Here is a 12,391-nt window from a genome sequence, read left to right as displayed (position 1 = left end):
ACACCTGGAGTATTTCGTCCAGTTTTGATCCCCCCACTACAGAAGGGATGTGGACAAATTGGAGAGAGTCCAGCGGAGGATAATGAAAATTATTACGGAGTTGGGGCACATGACTTATGAGGAGAGGCTGAGGGAACTGGGCTTGTTTAGTCTGCAGAAGAGAAGAGTGGGGGCGGATTTGATAGCAGTCTTCAACTACCTGAAGGGGGGTTCCAAAGAGGATGGAGGTCGGCATTCTCAGAGGTGGCAGATGACAGAACAAGGAGCAATGGTCTCAAGTTGCAGTGGGGGAGGTCTATGTTGGATATTAGGAAACATTGTTTCATTAGGAAGGTGGTGAAGCACTAGAATGGGTTATCTAGGAAGGTGGTGGAATCTCCATTCTTAGAGGTTTTTAAGGCCTGGCTTGACAAAGCCTTTGCTGGGATGATTTAGTTGGTGTTGGTCCTGCTTTGAACAGGGGATTGGACTAGATGACCTCCTGAGGTCTCTTCCAACCCTAATATTCTATTATTCTATTCTATGATTCTATGTTTTAATGATTACCAACCAATGAGAATCAACTCTTCCTTAGGAAAATAATGAAAAAGTACAAATACCAAATGAGATTAAAATTAGTTATTTAAATCAAGGTTTCCTGCTTTCTGATTTAAATCCTGATTAAAATTGCTTTGATTTAAATCAGTCCACCTTGAGGAATTTTAAGGCAAAAATCACAATAAAGCTAAAATGAAAGTACTCTTTTTAGTATAGACAGAGCAAAGTATAGAAAAGTGATCTCGAACAGAGGTGAATAACTCATTTTGTCTAAACTAATTATCTTTCTAGACATTTCTAATGTGTCTAACACGTTGGTATCTGAGCAAGGTTTGAGATATATTCCCCACACCCTCAACGCTTAGCCACAAATTTATCTAAAACAAACCAACAAAACCCCACACTTTTTGGAGATTTTTTTTTTAGTCTGACCAAAATTTGCTCTTTAATCTATGCTTTTCTAAGAGCAACCTTGACACTGACCCTTACCTTGAAATGGAGAAATAACACAGATTGTAAGTACTGTTGGCGACTGTTCAATCCTGGCTACTGCTCATTTCTCTTGTACCATACATGCACTGTTTTAAAGATCATTTTTCTCAAGTTCAGGGTATTTTGAAACAAGGAAGACAAGTTTTAAACATCAAAGGACAGTTGTCTGGCCCTTACTCTGTTGCTGCTTTTCTGGTTCTATGCCACAAAGGGGCCAGAGGACTGTTTTAAGGCAGCTGGGCATTCCCCTTGTGTAGGGGACTGCATGGGAGATGTTGCCCTCTGCAGCACTGGTGGGGGATGTGTATAGACCCTTCCACCATTGGAGGGTGTGGGTGGGTGTCTGCCTGTCTCTCAGAGGCAGGAGTGGGGGAAAGACCAGAGTTCACGGTGCTCCAGCAATTCATACTGGGGTAACAGTATCTAGTGCTCTGTTACACACCAGCATGTGTTAGATGAGCAATCTCAGGGCTACAGCTTTTCTGGGGGCAAAAGTGGCTTCAGCTTATCCAGGGCTGAGGAAACACAAAAACCACCTTTGCCATCCTTCCCACCCCATCAGGAGTGGAAGAGAGATGATAGAAAGAAAGGTGTTTATTTAAATCTTACCACTTCATTGTGAAGATTGAGACAAGGTTTACATAGGAAATGATTTCATAGTTCATATGCTTTTAAAAGCATAAACATACACAAGTCCACAGTCACAGAGTGTTTTGCCTGTTTTATTTACCAGTGAAAAGACGGGGGGTGGGTGGCGTGCGTATGCCATGCTTCCACAAATTAGATTTAACAGTCTGGACAATGGGGTGTGTTCATTCCTTATTGACAGAGCTGGAATTCTCCACAAACCCTGATTTATGGTGGTAACAAAATAAAAACTTCGTCCCTTTGTGTTCCCAAAATAATTGGCTGGCATGAAAGGAGGGAAAAATTGGAGGAAGAATCAGCATCTCATGGCAGCTTGGTTGCTTTTGTGCCACTGAACAGTGACATCATTTCTGCTCTCAAGTCATGGACACTGGAAAAGAAGGGAAGGAAGATACAAGGATACAACAAAATATGATTTTCCCCCCATGCACATATGCTTTTATGACCCTGCTATCAAAGCAGTTTGAATGTAAAGCCAGATCCTAAGCTGATGTAAATAGCTCTAGTGAACTCATTAGAGCTGCACTCAGTTATTCTAGCTGAGGCTTTCCCCACCATTTTCACATTCAGATCTCTATGGCCAGCCTTCTACAAAGCAGCAGTTTGCTATGAGCATTAAACACATTGCAAAAACAAGCGTTTCTAACATTTCATTTCATATGTTTAATTTGATCCAGATTTGGGTTTAGACCAATTCAGTCAACAGATATTGACAGAAACAAGCCTTGAATGTATTACTGCTTTGTTAATTTATTTAGCACCTCAGGGTATATCTACACTGCACACTAAGCCCACGGCTGCGTGACCCTTTCCTACAGACTTGATGTTTCCAAGCCTGTGCTTGAGTGACCACACTGCACTGGACATGCAGGCCTCACAACCGTGCTGGTGCATCCATACTGCACTACACAAACCCAAGTCAGAACTTCAGCTTCTGTGGGAGTATTCTATCATATCCCAGGGTTTCTAGCACCTGTGCCAGCTGAAGCCCCTCTAGGGCTTGTTTCATAGTGAGTTGTGGGAGAACTTGTCTGTCCCTCCTGGGGGAGGTGACCAGAAGTGCTTTCGGTGGTTTTAGCCTGGGAACACATCCAGCTGAGTTATGTGACCCTGCATGCTCCCAGCAGCTGGAGCCATCAACATAGCTTCTGCCCCGTGGAAGAACTTCTCCACCTCATGCTCTCAGTCCTATTTTGGGAAACACAGCGAGATGCTCCTGGACATTTTGGCAGCTGTTTGTGAACTGTTGAAAGCATCTCTGGAAAGAGCATACTCTGACACAGCTGATGATGCTCATGCCTGTTGCCTTAGCTGCATATTCCTCCCATGTAGACTGGTGCTTCTGGAGCAAGGCCATAAGCACAGACTGGGAGGATCCATTGTCATGCGGACCTGTGATGACTAACAGTGGATCCAGAACTTTCACAGGAAGAAGCACATGTTCCTGGATGTTTGTGACTAGTCTGTCTCCACCCTCCAGTGCAAGAACAACCACATGAGGGAGATCATGCTGGTCCAGAAGCAGGTTGCTATAGTTATCTGGAAGCTGATTACCCTAGACAGCTACAGGTCCATGGCTAACCAGTTTGTAGTTCCCAAATCAAATGTGGGGGGTGTTGGGGCAGAGATTTGCAAGCAATCAGGACTGTGATGTACCCAAAGTGTTAAAAATGTTCCTGAAATTAATGGTGGCTTTGAGATAATGTCCTTTCTAAACTGCACCAGGAAATCACATGCCTATAGTTTGCCTCTGCAAGGAGTACATAAACTGCAAAGAGTACTGTTCCATTGGTGTGCAGGCCCTGCTTAACCACAGGGACAGATTCATGGTCACTAACCTGGGATGCACTGGCAGGGTGCATAATGCCAGGGTGTTCAAGATATCGGGACTTTGCCTTCATGGACAAGCTGGGAGATTATTCCCATTGAATGACATTGTTATAAATGGAGTCATTGTCCCCATTGTTATTCTAGGTAACCCTGATTACCCCTGCTGCCACTTCTTATGAAAACATACTCTGAGGATGGGGTGGATGTGCATATGGCTGACTGAAATCCCATTGGCTCTGCCTTCAGAACCATTTGGATGCCAGTATTAATGTAGTTCACATTATTGGGCCTGCTGTTTGCACCAACAATGCGCAGAACATCAGGGGAACTGACTGGTGCTGTAACCATGTGCACAATGGAAATCAGGGAATGAAACAATATTTGAGATTGTGCTGTGTATGGGTATAGGGCAGCTGCGGAAAGAATTTTGTAAATGTGTTGGTATCATGAATTCCATAAACACGTGGATAACATCTTTATAAATCTGATCACTACTGGCCATAAACTCAGTTTATGGATTATGATGATGACAGTGTATAAATTTTTATTATGAAAAATATTGAGAAGGGCATGTGATGACATTCTTTACAGTTGGTGCCACTTTTAACATTACATATAATAAAACTTGCTGTTATAGCCTTGTGTAAAATCAACCCTGTATTTTATGTAGGTATTTACCTACCAGCATAAGAACCCAAAAGGCAGACCAGCTTCCATCGAAACAGAGTTTAATAAACAAACTCAGTACCAAAACAATGAAAGGTCCAGGTTCCCAAATAACATGTCCAGATATTCCTGGGAGTCCCCTCTGTTCCCCTTGGCCTTCCTTGTGTGTTTTGTATGTGCAGGTATGATAAGGAATGTTCCCCATACTCTCCCTGAAGGGGTTAATGTAGGCCAGAGGGGCCAGTTAACCTATAAGGTTGCAAGAAAATGGGGGGATAGGTAGGCTGACAGGAAAGCCTTAATGATGGAGCCCAGCTCGAGAAAACAGGCAGGACTTCTATAAAGCCAGGGAGCCGTTGGCAGAAAGGGAATGCGGGGAAGTGGCCTGTAGTCTGTGCCTGGGGGAAGGGAGGTGTGTTTGGGGATATGGAATTTAGACTGCAGTTTGGGCTGGCAAACCTAGAGAGTGGGGGAGCCAGAAGGTGTAGGAAAGATTCAGGGAAAAGGCAGCAAGGCTGAGGATGGTGCAGACCATGGTTGCCGATTAGAGGGTCCCTGAGCTGGAAACTGGAGTGGAGAGAGGGCCTGGATTCCCCTAGCAGCCACTGGGGAAGTGGCACCATCAGGGCAGTGAATGAGAAGGCTCCCTGAGACCATTTGTAAGGAAAGACTTTGATACCCCAGTAGGGCAGGACCATAGTGACCTGGCCAGAGGGCCAAGCCACAAAGACAGAGCACCCTGAATCACAGAGAGTGGGAGAGAGACAGCAGGTTGTGCAGCAAGCAGCGAAAGGGGGCCTTGGACCCAGAAAGGGCTGATCCCCTGTGTGGCAAGGAGGAAGCTCCCCTAGCAGTGAGTAGACCCAGTGAACAGGCCACAGCTGGACTGGGTCAATGAGTGCAGAGGGTATCTTTTTTTTAATTCCATGTGCTAGTAATCTTTGCCTGTGACATGGTCCAGCCATCCTCTGAATTGACAAAAGGCTGCATAGTCTGCAGCACATGATAGCATGGAAGGTACTCAGGGCATTGGCCGGGAGCAGGAGCTGAAGGTTGCCCTACAGTCCACAGTCTGGTAACCCTGAGCACAAGTAATAGCTCAAACAGCTCTTTCTACTGCACTCTTTCCTCCCTCACGTGGCAGTCATGCTCCATAAATCCATCTATCAATATCTCCTCACACTGTGTAGCCTATCTCTTGCATCATTGTCCTTTTGTCCATTTGGCCCTTCTGGAACTCTATTTGCCAATTCATTTTATCTCGCAACTCTCCCGTAAGCTCACCTTGGACTCTTTCTCTTTGCTTGCAGTAGGTGGGTCTACTCCCCCAGGCTGCGTGCTTGCCCTATGGAGGTGGAAGGGCATTGAAATGAGAGATAGAGCACAGTATTGTCAGACCATGGATTAAAAAAACAACAAGTTACATGTCCCACTTTCTAAAAGGGGTTGCTTTAATTCAAGGTAAAAAAAGAAGAAACTTTTTAATCCATTGGCTGTATTTTAGTCACACAAGACACTGGCCTCTTTAGCCATCTTATGGAGTAGCACTGAAAACCATCACCCATCATGGTAAGGCATGCCTTAAAACTCAACTGAAATTATTTTTATATCCTCTTCATTTTTTCCTGAAGGAGGTAGGTGGAACTTGTGGTAACCAGGGTCTGAATGAATTCTTCCCAGACAGCTAGCTGGGAGTGGGGAGAGACTTTAGGTGTGTTCATGCAAATACAGTTTGCTCCTGCTCTGCTTAGATATCCAGCGGATAGAGCCGTGTTTTGCTTAAAGTGATCAACTTTGGCTGGTGTTGGGTTACAAATCACTTTAGTACTGAGTGCAGGGGTAGTGAAATGCTGTTATCAACGTATTGTCGTTATGGTTTGAATGAAGAGGAGCAGAACTGTGCTTAACCTCTCCCAAATGAGGGGGTCACCCTCAGCTGAAAGTACCTCATTAAGCCAGGGGCTCAAATGCAACAGCCCTGGAAAAGTAAGAGGGGGTGGGGATATATATCCTAGCTAGGAGTTATGCTGTCCCTCAAGGGTCCTCCCTGGACTAGTTTAACCTGTTCTTTCATCCCCCTTCCTCCCTCAAAGAAAAAGCTAAATAGGCTTCATTGGAAGTCTTTTTGTTATGTTAAATGCTCAATCAATCAGAGCTAAAATCAGTTGTGGTAGGACTGGGTTTCTGCCCTGCCTGCAAAGAGCTGAAAATTACAAAGAGACTGATTTGAAGAGGTCACAACAGAGAAACAGGTGGCATCAGAAGGTGACTGACAGCAAAGTGGAGAGGTGCAGCTAGAGAGGCATAGTGAGAAAAGTGAGAGGTGGCCAACAAGAGCAGCTGGCAGAGAGGGGCAGTGCAGGCAAGCAGCCACCAGGGCAGCTGGCAGAGAGGGGGTGGCAAGCAAATGCCAGAGAAGCAGAGCAAGTAAGGTGCCTCTTTACCTCCCCCTGCCCAGGGGAGCAGGGAAGGTGAACTCTGCAGATGCACCCGTGAACTCTAGGTCTGCACTGACCAAGGACAGCAACTGTGAGTGGGGTGCAGAGAAGGGTTGGGGACATGAAAGGGACTTTTGAATTTAAGAACCTGAGGGGAAAAGGACACTCCTCAACTTACTTAGGGGTAGGTCTTTTGTTTATGAACCCTGTTCACAATGTTTTCCCAAATTAACACAAAGTTACTTCCCTCATTTTATTAAAAGTTTCTTTTCTACACGCAGACTCTGTGCTTGCAAGTGGGGAAGTACTGCCTCTCAGAGGCACCCGCAATGGTGTAATTTTCCCAGGTTACTGGATGGGGTCTCAAGCCGGTTCTGTGTTGTATCAATGGAAAGGAACCCCTAGATATTGAACCTGGCTCTGGTTGCTGCTGGCTTCAGCTGGCAGAAAGGTTACATTATGAGTAAGGCTAAGATTTTGTCATGGTTATTTTTAGTAAAAGTCACAGACAGATCATGGGCAATAAATAAAAATTCACAGAAGCAGTGACCTGTCTGTGACTTTTGCTGCTGAGGTTCCATGGTTTCCCCCACTAGCATGGTGGCCGGGAGCTGTGGGGTTCCCTCTCTGCCCACAGCAGCTGAGAGCTGCAGGGTGACCATATTTCCCAATGAGAAAACGGGACACCCCCAGCCGCTCACTTGAGGCATCCCCTTGCTTCCCCCACACACCAGGCTGTTGCTGGTTGCTGGAATCCTGAGGAGGGACCCCTCAGGCAGGGCCATCCTTAGGATTTATGGGGCCCTACACAGTATTAAACTGGTGCCCCTGTGCCTGACAGCAGCCTGAGCTTGCAGCCCAGTGGTGGGGGGACGGAAGAGGCAGTAAAGGATAACAAGATGCCCGGCCCACATCCCGGTGGTAGAGAGTCTCAGTTCCCCACAGAGACCCCCGTACCCTCTCCTGCATGTCCATTCTGTGTGAAGAAGATACCGAATTAAACTTGGGAATAAAATAAAATGCCAGTCACAGGTTTTTTTGATATGCCCTGAAGTTTGTCAGGCATTTATTTGCAAAAACTTTGTAATAAGGGTGAGTCAGCTGTCTTGCTAAACACAACATTAAATATTATGGAATACATGATGCAGCTTTTTTCTGTTTTACATTTTCTTAATCAGTATTTCTAAGCTGATTTTTATATTTTAAATGTACTCTTAAACCATCATAAAGTAATCATTCCAGATTACTACATATTTAACTCCCTGAAACAAAGACATTATTTTAAATAAGTCTCAGAGGTTTAATGTGTTTATAACAATGTTCATTGCTTTAACACGGCTGCTACTCTGAAACCTAATTTACTTTGTGTGATCTCCATAACAATAGACATGTTTATGAAATTTCACCAACTTTAAAAAATGTTTCTAAAGATTTTAGGCATCACAAAGGATTTTATATCGTACTAAGGTACTGATTTTGCTAGAGGGTTCTTTAAAAACTAGTTCATCGGATAGTCAGAACTAAAGAAGGAGAAACTCTTTGTCCAGCTATCTGGAAGGAAAGGGGTGCTGTCCCTTTAAAGGCTCTGTTCAATGGGGGAGGGAGAAAGGGATGGACAGAAAGGACACGAAGACTTTGGAAGTAAATTTGTTTTTGTTTTTTTCCTATACTAATTAAAATGCATATTTTAGATAAGGGTGGTCTTTTGAAAGATTTTATTTAAAAAACTATACGTCTGAAGATCCAAGCACTTAAGGCTAAAGGTGATTGTGCATCTAAAAATCTATGCAAGGATTTTTTAGAGATGTGATTTTATAATCTTCTCCAACATACTAAATATTTTTAAAGCAAATTTTAAACTAAGGTCCTGTAGACTGCCATGTTCTGAGTAAATATTACAGTAATGCACAACTGTTTTTGTCAGTAGCTGGCAGTATATACCTGGGGGTTGGCAAATGCCTGTTAAATGGCTTCATTACCCCTTGAATTGCTCTTTAACAGTTTCAATGTTGTGCTAATAGGTCTGGCAGGCTGGTGGCCTTTTCACTTTTAACTACTAGATCCCCTCCTGAGGAAGACTCGCCAGGTTGCAGCAGCCAGCTGTGGGAGCCTGCAGGAAGGGGCAGAACAGGGACAGGAAAGCCAGAAAGCCAGAAGGGTGGACACTAAGACCCAGCAGTGCCGCAAATTTTCAGGGGCCTTACGCAGCTCAGCTGCATATGCCTAAGGATGGCCCTGCCCTCAGGAGTCTGTCACCTGTCGCTGGAACATTGCAGGGGGTTGCCTATTGCTGGAACCCTGCCAAGGCCCCGCTGGCTGCCAGCTCCAGAATCCCGCAGCCCCTGGGGCTGAAGCAGAGAATGTACCAGAGGTCTCTGGAAGTCACGGATTCTGTGATATAAATGGTTTCAGAGTAGCAGCTGTGTTAGTCTATATTCGCAAAAAGAAAAGGAGTACTTGTGGCACCTTAGAGACTAACAAATTTAATAGAGCATAAGCTTTCGTAAGCTAAAGTGAGCTGTAGCTCACGAAAGCTTATGCTCTAATAAATTTGTTAGTCTCTAAGGTGCCACAAGTACTCCTTTTCTTTTTGTGATATAAATGTAACCTTACTTATGAGTGGTCTAGTTACTAGCTATGGTTCTTCCATCTTGTCAGGCAGGGCAAGCTTTGGAGAACATTGATATTCTGGAGGTTCCTGAGTGGAAGCATGAACTTCTGTTCCAGGCCAGCAAAGGACAGACATCTGTGTATGGTAAGAAGATGTTTAGCTGTCTAGTGACAGCATATCTCAGAATGGAGGGGGCTCATAAGTTAGAAGCAGCCCTAATAAATATGCCCTGCCTCAGAACATAACCAACCATCTGGAGTTCCTGCTCCAGGAGATGTTCACTTTCATCACCAGCCTTCAATGGATGAAAAATTCATTGTAAAAGCAACAAAATGCTGATTAGCACAGATATGCAATACATCCTCCTTCCAAGCACCTGTGTCCATGCACAATCTCAACTTATTGCCAGCCCTGGGGTATTTTAACACAGACTGCCACCTTCCAATGTAATTGGGACTCATTAAAGCCAGCGATGGACCAAACACATACACTCTGGTCTTATTTGGACTCATATCAGCCAGGTTTTATTGGGACTCAGTTTACAAATGGTCCAGGACAGTGCAGGTGAGGCAGATTTACAAGTGTGCTATATTAGACGGGAGGGGTCTGTACGGCTAATTGTGACACCACAACCCAAACTCATATCAGTGAGTAACTTATAAAAATGTAATAACTGCATGTTTAACTTTCTTCTTCATTCCCTGGTGTCCATTTTGAATCTCGTGGTGCAGGTGGGGGCACTAGGGAAATGGCATAGGTCCTGCAATGGACAGAGGCACATCAAAAACCCTGCTCATATTAATAACTTTATAGGCCCATCTGCCAGAAGTCCTTCCCAGCCATATATTAATAATAACAAACATGGTGGCAGAAACTCATTAGGCACCTGTGCTTGCTCTGATGCTGGTTCTGCAGCAGGCTGCTCCCAAAGGCCATTCCCAAACAGCTCCTTTGATTACAAACCTAAAATGTGCTATAGTTGCTCCAGCAGCATAGCTTCTTTGGGTACTGGCCTCGCCACCAGGGTCACTTCTTGGCCTTCATCTGGGGGCTAGCTCTCCTCTGGTGGTGCCTGTAATGGGGGGTGGGGGTGGGAGTTATAAGGTTACTATCCCCGTGCAGTAGATTGTCTTGAATCAGTCTGGGATCAGTGCTTGCTACCATTCTCAATACCCAGTCAAATTCTTGTAAAAGAGGCAGAAAGACTGGGAGTTCCCAGAGGTGCCGCTAGCATCCTAAACTTTGTAGTTCTTGGTTTGCAGCAGTTTGTTTCACTCTCTGCATTTTTCTGCTGTCTGATCGATCCCCAGCACTGCCAACCACTCAAATATAGTTATGTAAAGATGGTGATTTCTTGTGCTATTGCTGAAGTAGAACGTCTTGCTCACTTCATACCAGAAGTTAACCAGAATCCGGCAGCGTTCCTCTGGCCAGCTAGCACTTGATGCAGAACTTCTTAGAACTAGCTAGGTTAAGGCAAATGAGGGTTGACTGTGATCCCAGTTGACCATGCCACATGGAAATGAAGGTTTAAATGCTGAGCAGCTGCATTTAAACCAGGAGGTTGTTTCTACTTTCCAGGAAATGAGTAGGAAGTTTTGGGATTGAAAGACTGGGAAGCACAGTCCCAGGAGATTGTAACAGATCTTGAGTCCATTAACATTATGAGTCTGGCGACCTGACTTGAGTCCACATGGCAAAATGCCTGAGCTTTGTCACACATGACAGTGGGACTCTGGTTCTGACCCACTTCCCTTGCAGTGGACTTGAGTCAGAGGGGTTTCTGGAAGAGTCCGACTGATTTTTGTGTGGGCTTAAACCAGAGTCAGAGTCCAAGTTTAGTGTGCTGTGTAGAGAGACAAACCCTTACCTGCTAGTAAGAAGAAAAGGAACCTGTAACAGAGTACACTAACTGCAGTGCAACTTCTTCATGGCTGGGTCTGGGGATCAGCTATCATCTGGTCTAGAGCCCTCTTCTATCACTCACTCATCCTGTGGCCCCTTCTCACTCTCCAGGACTCAAGATGCTCTCTCTTCATGACTCAGCCCTCCAACCAGGTCACTGTACAGTCCATTCCCCACACCTCCTCCCTTCTAGAGTATCAAAGCCCAGCTAGGTAAACTGTCCATATGCCATTTCAGGCAGTCCTCCATACCAATTCTAAGTCCAGGCTACTTTCCCAGTGGCTGGTAGGGGAACCTGGGGCTACCTGCTACTCAAGGTTCTAGCCCATACACCCTCTAATCAGCAGCCAAGGTCTACACGGTCTCCACCCTCCCTGCTCTTTTTCTGGGCTTCTTCCCATTCTATCTTCCACAGGCTTTCTTCCCCACAGTATCTCTGGGTAAAACCTTCCTGCAGGGCTAGGATCTCAGGGCTTTTGCCCTCTGGATTTCCTCCTACCTACCTTTCTGTGAATGGAGATTGACTGCAGACTCTCTTTCTGCAAACTTCTTGGCTTTGTACTTGCTCAGCCTGCTCATACCCAGCTGGACTTCATCATCAATAAGCCTTTTTCAATCCCTGGCTCTCCGTGATGTCCAGCCTGTATGGTTAATAGGCCCCTTCTGAGCCAGCCTGGCTCCCTTCAGGGCTGTTGTGGGTGAACATCCCATCACAGAATCTGATACTGAAAATTCTTACTCCCAGGCTTATGCTAGTGACCCCAATGAGTAAGGACTACTAATAGCAATGGAGGTTTGCAGGCTTGAACCCCGAAGAGAAAAGAAATGACAATATCTCATGACAGGTACTGGTAAGTCAATTTATTAACTTTCCACTATTGTCCTCAGCTATATTGTCAACACTGACTCAAAATTTAGCTGACTAGAGTTGACTAAAAAATTCAACTTATTAGTAATGTTTTATTTTTAAAGAGTCCCTAAAGTTTAGGCAGGATTTACTGTTATATACATTCACCTTCATTTTCCCTTATCAAATGTTGCCTTCTGTTTATCTGGCTGGCTCACCTGTGGCATGCAAAATAGCAAGGTTCTAATGAAAGGCTAAATACAGCTCCATATTGTTACTATTGATTATTTCAGTGCTTAAATTGTAAACTGTCTGGGGGAAGGGACTGTGTCTTTTTAGTTTGTGTTTGTATACCATCTAGCACAATGGGACCCAGATCCTGACTGAGACCTCTAGAGGCTTAGTACAAATAATAAA

The 12,391-nt window shown here is 44.8% G+C and overlaps 1 long non-coding RNA gene across 1 annotated transcript; it reads right to left on the bottom strand.

The window, feature by feature from the left end:
- Window positions 1–1,754: 1,754 nt before the first annotated feature.
- LOC119852306 lies at window positions 1,755–11,665 on the bottom strand. The gene is made up of 3 exons (XR_005291593.2): window positions 10,186–11,665; window positions 5,458–5,518; window positions 1,755–2,047 (listed from the first exon to the last, which is right to left on the bottom strand). It is a non-coding gene; the product is annotated as an uncharacterized LOC119852306 (long non-coding RNA).
- Between the last annotated feature and the right edge of the window lie 726 nt (window positions 11,666–12,391).

The sequence above is a fragment of the Dermochelys coriacea genome, chromosome 2 (genome assembly GCF_009764565.3).
Source record: "Dermochelys coriacea isolate rDerCor1 chromosome 2, rDerCor1.pri.v4, whole genome shotgun sequence".
Lineage (NCBI taxonomy): Eukaryota > Metazoa > Chordata > Testudines > Dermochelyidae > Dermochelys > Dermochelys coriacea.
Note: the sequence above shows the minus strand (reverse complement) of the source record. Positions and strands in the feature narration are given on the sequence as shown.